Consider the following 7,087-nt stretch of genomic DNA (forward strand, 5'->3'; position numbering starts at 1 on the left):
ATGGCTTTGCTCCATCAGCACAGATGGAGTGTCTCCAAGGCTGCTCCGTGTGCATGGGTATGTTTGTGCACACATGTGTACCCACTGGTTGGTCCCACTGATTCATATCCAGGAGTTGTTCTGTCTTATAACTCAAGCATTGCTTTATTATATCCTAGAAAACTGCTTTTAGATCATTGATTGAACTATAGACCATCCTCTTGCCCACATTAGGAAGTGACGTCTTCCAAGACACAGGTCTTCTGTGCTTGTATATATGTATAAGTAAGAATTAAATATGCATGTCACCCCCTCACATATTTAATTTGAGCCTTCCCAATTGAATGTGCACAGTAAAGGCTAACTTCCCATAACAGGAGAACTTTTAGGAAGAAAGAAGAAGGAATTAGCCACCAGAGAGAAGACAGGACATCAAGCAGGAGTTTGGTATAAACTCATTAATTTTTTTAAAGTTGCTCTGGCTCAATAAATAAGTGGAATTGACATGTTGTATCATGCCAGAGCATCTGCTATTGAAGACCGATTTTAATTTACTTTAAGTGGAAAATTGTGTCAGAACAGCATGGGAAATGAAGAACACTGCATCTATCTGTACTGCTGAAGTGTGTCTCAGAGCTGCTCAGTTTTGAGGAAAAGTATCTTGTCTGGAGACAACAGAATTATTTTCATTGTTGGAATTTTTGAAGCTTCCAGAAGCACATCTGCAGGTGATTCTGTAAAAGTCTAGAGTTGACTTAAATAGCAGGAAATTTTAGCCTATTGAAATCAGGAGAAGTGAAATATTTTTGCCTACCACCACCACCAGGCAAGCACGTGTACACCCAGGGAGATTTCACATCAGAGGGAATGACAAAGCTGGTTCTCTTTCCGAGGCCAAAGTTGTTCTGCTCACTGCACAACAGTGATAAACAAATAAATCAGGAGACAAGGTTTTGGGGCAAGGAATAGTAACTTTATTCAGAAACCTGGCAGACCAAGAAGATGGGGGACTAATGTCTTGGAGAATCATCTTGCCCAAGTCAGAATTCAGGCTCCTTTTAAGCTGAAAAGGGGACGGGGTGTGGTTGGTTGTGCAAACTTCTTATGGCAGGCATTGTTTGTTCTTGCAGCCGTCCACGTGGGTCAGGCTGTGATGTCCCTGTAAACCTTCAACAAAACAAACGCTATTCTCTATTTTGCAACTTGCCATCTCTGCATAAGTGCAGAAGTGCTAACATCCTTAAAGGTCAGAGCCCCGAGAATAGGCTTTCCTGTAGGTTTTAGGCTAAAGGCAACGTTGTTTTGCAAAAGGTGCAGAGCCAGCAAGATTGAGCCTGGAAAACAGGGTGCAGTGCTTCAGACTGAAGGAACAGATCCAATGTGGCATCAGATTTGTTCTCGATTACAGGTTTTGTTAGGGGAAATTTTGCAGTAGAAAATCCCCTCAGTTGTTTTTCTTGCTTTGCCTGAGATCTCGTTTGTTGGATTGTGATCTCATGGTGTCTAAATCGTATGTTCAGATGAATACTATTAAAATCATATGGTGCAGAAAACATATCTGTTCTGCTTCAAAAAATGACTGAAACACTTATCTTTGTTTATTCCTATAGAATTTGGATTGAATCTATTCTCGACTTTCTTTTTCTTTCAAACCAGTTTTTTACTGGATGTTTTAAAGCCCAAGTGAAAGAATTTTGGAGAAGGCTCATGTAATTCATAAGAGCTTTACATCCGAATTTAAGACTGACCCATATTTATACTTTTAATCAAGGAACACATTTGTTAGTTGTTAGTTAGTTGATCATTTATGAAGTTTTTAACTTTGTCCATGTAATCTTCTGGAAGTTCATAGGCTTAGACACTTGATCTAACAAAACAGGTATCATTGCTTGATTCTGTGAATGAAAGAATCCCAGTAGAGTTTCCTGCAAGTATATTTTATTAAAAATAATAAAGAATTCTTGCTCTCTAATAAAGCAACAGACAGAAGCACATACTGAGTGTTTAAAATAAATCAGACTATGGGAAAACTTATCTAAACAAGTCAAGATAGTATAGAGAAAAAAGTATGAACTTGAAGGAAAATAAACATTGTCCAATTAATACCATATTTCTAAGAAGCAAATGATAAAAAAAAACCCAATTTTTAAATCATTTATTGAAAAAGGATTTATATACAGCCAAGTTATCTTCATAATTTTTACATAAAAGTGGGCTATCTAAATCTACATTATTAAACAATAAAATATACCAAATATATTTCCAAGGTTGATTGATTTTCATGATATTTATAATTTTTGAAAATATAACTTACATATAACATATCCAAGCAGCTCTTGATTTTACCACAGTACTCTTGTCTACAGTTATTCCTATTCAACTTAAAAAAATGCAATAGGCAAGGTTCAGGCCCTTGGTTTTGAACTGCCACTGGACTTCTGGATATTCCCTTAGGTTAAAGACCAAAAGCATAGTAACTATACTACTTTAAAGCAGTTGCTCAAAGACTTTAAGACATTCACTATCTATACGCAGTTATAGGAAAGACAAGTTTTCTGAAGCTTAAAAAAAAGTAATCTACTGCTGAAAATGAAATTCTGTCATGTCTCCTGACCATAACTACAAAGGCTCTAAATTAGTGCTCCCTTTACTGTTTTCCTACCAGCACAGGCCATGATGATCATTTTCACATTCCCTTTTTGCTAGATGAACAAACGCTTGTCCACATGCTCAATACTGAGGGTTGAATGTGTGTGAAAGCCGTCAATCATAAAGCTTTTTAAGAACACAAAGTTACTTTACAGTGGGAAACAATATTACATAAATGTATATGGGGAGGTACAAGCTCCAATGAAGATTCACAAAAAAACTGCATTAATTTCAAAGTGGCATTAAGAAACATACTGAGAAATCACAGTAACTCTTTCAATGGCATTTCATTCACTTTGTGCTACATTAAAGAACACGTCTCAACATGTTCAATTCTGCGAGATGAATGTGCAAGTAATCGGTAACTCACATATCATGTTGGGAACACACAATTATTTCGAGTGGGGAAATAAACTACATTAATATGTATGGGGAAGTAATAGCTCCAATACGGTATCACAGTGAAAATTCATGAAATTCAAACCGGCACTAGGAAACATACTGAGAAACCAGAGTAAGTGTTTCGACTGCAACCCATTCCATTTAAGCTAGATGAACGAACGTCTCTCCACATGTTCGATTCTGAGAGCAAAGTGTGTATGAAAGCCGTCAATAACCTAGCTTGTTGGGAACACACACTTTCTTTTCAGCTGGAAACTGCACTACATATATATATACCTGGAGGTACAAGCTCCAACTCGGTTTTACAGTGAAAACGGCATGAAGTTCAAACCGGCTCTAGGGAAGAGACTGAGAAACCAGAATAAGGGTTTCTTCTGCGAACCATTCCCTTTCTGCTAGATGAACGAAAGTCTCTCCCCATGCTAAGTCTAAGAGATAACTGTGTGTGAAAGCCGCTTTTCACCTAGCTTCTTGGGAACACTAAATTTCTTTTCAGTTTGGAAAAACACTACATATATTTAATAAGGGAGGTACTAGCTCCAAACCTGTTTAACAGTGAAATCTGCATGAACTTGAAACTGGCACTAAGATAACTTCTGAGAAAATAAACTAAGTGTTTTAAATGCAACCCATTCCAATTATGCTAGATGTACGAAAGTCTCTGCAAATGCTAAAATTCAAGACATCACTGAGTGTTAAAGCCGTTTTTCACCTAGTTTCTTGGGAACACAAAATTTCTTTTCATTTCAAAACTACACTTCTTAAATATATATGGGGAGCTACAAGCTCCAAATCGGTTATACAGTGAAAACTGCAGGAACATCAAACCAGCACTATGAATCAGTTTGAGAAAACAGAGTAAGTAACCCACACCTTTTATGCTAGATGAACGAACGTTTCTCCACATTAAACGTTCTGAGAGACAAGTGTGTGTGAATGCCGTCCATCACCTAGCTTGTTGGGAAAAAAGTTTCTTTTCAGTTGGAAACTACACTACATACATATACATCGGGAAGTACTAGCTCCAACTCAGTTTTACAGTGAAAAATGCAGAAACTTCAAACCGGCACTAGGAAACAGACTGAGAAACCAGAGTGATTTTTTCATCTGTAACCCATTCCCATTGTGCTAGATGAATGAACATCTCTCCACATGCTCAGTTCTGAGAGATAAGTGTGTGTGAAAGCCGTCCTTCACCTAGCTTGTTGGGAACATAAAGTTTCTTTTCAGCTTCAAACTCCACTCCATACATATATATGGGGAGGTACTAGCTCCAACTCGGTTTTACAGTGAAAACTGCAGGAACTTCAAAACGGCACTAGGAATCTTACTGAGAATACAGAGTAACAGTTTCTTCTGATACCATTCCCTTTATGCTAGATGAACGAACGTCTCTCCACATGCTCAGTTCTGAGAGATAAGTGTGTGTGAATCTGGTCAAATACCTTGCTTGTTGGAAACACACAGATTTTTTCAGTGGGAAACTGCACTACTTACTCTGGCCTCTCAGTATGTTTCCAATTGCCGGTTTGAGTTTCATGCAGTTTTCACTGTAAAATATAGTTGGAGCTAGTACCTCCCCATATAAATGTATTTTGTGTAGTTATCCAATAAAAAGTAACTCTGTTTTCCCAAAAAGCTAGGTGATTGACGGCTTTCACATACACTTAAATCTCAGAATTGAGGATGTTTGCTGACGTTCACTCATCTAACATAAAGGGATTGTGTTGCAGTAGTAACCATTACCCTGGTTTCTCATTATGTTTCCTAGTGCCGTTTTGAACTTCATGCTGTTTTCTCTCTAAAACCAAGTTAGAGCTAGTACCTCCCCATATATATGTATGTAGGGTAGCTTCCCACGGAAAAGAATCTGTGTGTTCCCAACAAGTTAGATGATTGAGGGATATCACACTGACTTAACTCCCAGAACTGAGCATGTGGAGACACGTTCATTCATCTAGCATAAAAGCAATAGTTTGCTGTGTAAACCCATACTCTGGTTTCTCACTATGTTTCCTAGTGCCAGTATGAATTTCATGCCGTTTTGACTATAAAACCGAGAGGGAACTCTACCTGCCCATATATATTTATGTAGTGTAGTGCCGCACTCTGAAAAAATTGTGTTTTCCCTACAAGCTAAATGATGGATGGCTATTACACACAGTCAACACGCAGTACTGAGCATGTGGAGAGGTATTCGTTCATCTGCCATAAATGGAATGTTTTGCAGTAGAAACACTTATTCTGCTTTCTCAATATGTTTCCTCGTGCCGGTTGGAATTTCATGCATTTTTCACTGTAAAACCGATTTGGAGATAGAACCTCCCGTTATACCGGAAGTTAGTGTAGTTTACCATTGATAAGAAACTGTGTTCCCAACAAACTAGGTGATTGACTGTTTTGACACACAATTAACTCTCAGAATTGAGCATGTGGAGAGACGCTCGTTCATCTAGCATAAATGAATGTGTTGCTTTAGGAACAATTACTCTGGTTTCTGAGTATATTTCCTAGCGCCGGATGAAGTTCATAAAGTTTTCACTGAAAAACCGTTTTGGTATTAGTTTCTCCCCATATATATTTATTTATTGTAGTTTCCCACTGTAAAGAAACTGTGTGTTCCCAACAGCTAGTTGATTGACAGTTTTCACTCACATGTACCTCTTAGAATTGAGCACGCGGAGTGACGTTCGTTCATCTAGCAAAAAAGAAAGGGTTGCTTTAGGAACACTTACTCTGGTTTCTGGGTATGTTTCCTAGAGCCGGTTTGAAGTTCATGCAGTTTTCACTGTAATACCGAGTTGGAGCTAGTACCTCCCCATATATATGTATAGAGCGTAGTATACCATTGAAAAGAATTTGTGTTTTCCCAACAAGCTAATGGAATGACTGCTTTCACACACACTTATCTCTCAGAATTGAGCATGTGGAGAGACGTTCGTTCATCAAGCATAAAGGGAATGGGTTTCAATTGAAACACTTACTCTAGTTTCTCAGTCTGTTTCCTAGTGCCGGTTTGTAGTTCATGCAGTTTTCCTGTAAAACAGAGTTGAATCTAGTACCTCCCCCATATATTAGTTTGTACTGTATTTACCCACTCAATCTAAACTGTCTACTCCCTACATGCTAACTCATAGATGACTTTTGCACACATTCAAATCTCACAGCATAGGATGTTGAGAGGCGTTCGTTCGTCTCGCATAAAGGGAATGGTTTGCAGTAGAAACACTTATCTGGTTTCTCAGTATGTTTCCAAATATCGGTTTGAAGTTGGTCCAGTTTACATTGTAAAACAGATTTGGAACTAGTAACTCCCCATATATATGTATGTAGTATTGTTTCCCACTTAAAATAAATTGTGTGTTCCCAACAAGCTAGGTGATAGACTGCTTTCACACACACTTAACTCTCAGAATTGAGCATGTGGAGAGACGTTCGTTCATCTAGCTTAATGGGAACTCTTTGTAGTAGAAACAATTACTCTGGTTTCTCAGTATGTTTCTCAGTGCCGGTTTGACGTTCATTCAGTTTTCACTGTTAAACCGAGTTATAGCTAGTACCTCCACATATATATGTATGTAGTGTAGTTTCCAACTGAAAAGGTATTGTGTGTTTCCAACAAGCTAGGTGAAGGACGGCTTTCACACACACATAACTCTCAGATATAAGCATGAGGAGAGACGTTCGTTCATGTAGCTTAAAAGAAATGGTTTCCAGTAGAAACAGTTATTCTTGTTTCTCAGTATGTTTTCTAATGCCGGTTCGAAGTTCATGCAGTTTTCACTATAAAACCTAGTTGGAGCTCATAATTCCCCATATATATGTAGGTAGTGCTGTTTCAACCTGAAAAGAAACTGTGTGATCCCAAGAAGGTATGTGAATGACGACTTTCATACTCACTTAACTCTCAGAATTGAGCACGTGGAGAGACGTTCGTTCATCTAGCATAAAGTGAATTGGTCGCAGTTGAAACTCTTACTCTGGTTTCTCAATATTTTTCCAATGCCCTTTGAAGTTCGTGCAGTATTCACTGTAAACCCGGTTGAAACTAGTAACT

Source organism: Camelus dromedarius, chromosome 35 (genome assembly GCF_036321535.1).
Source record: "Camelus dromedarius isolate mCamDro1 chromosome 35, mCamDro1.pat, whole genome shotgun sequence".
NCBI classification, from domain to species: Eukaryota; Metazoa; Chordata; class Mammalia; order Artiodactyla; family Camelidae; genus Camelus; species Camelus dromedarius.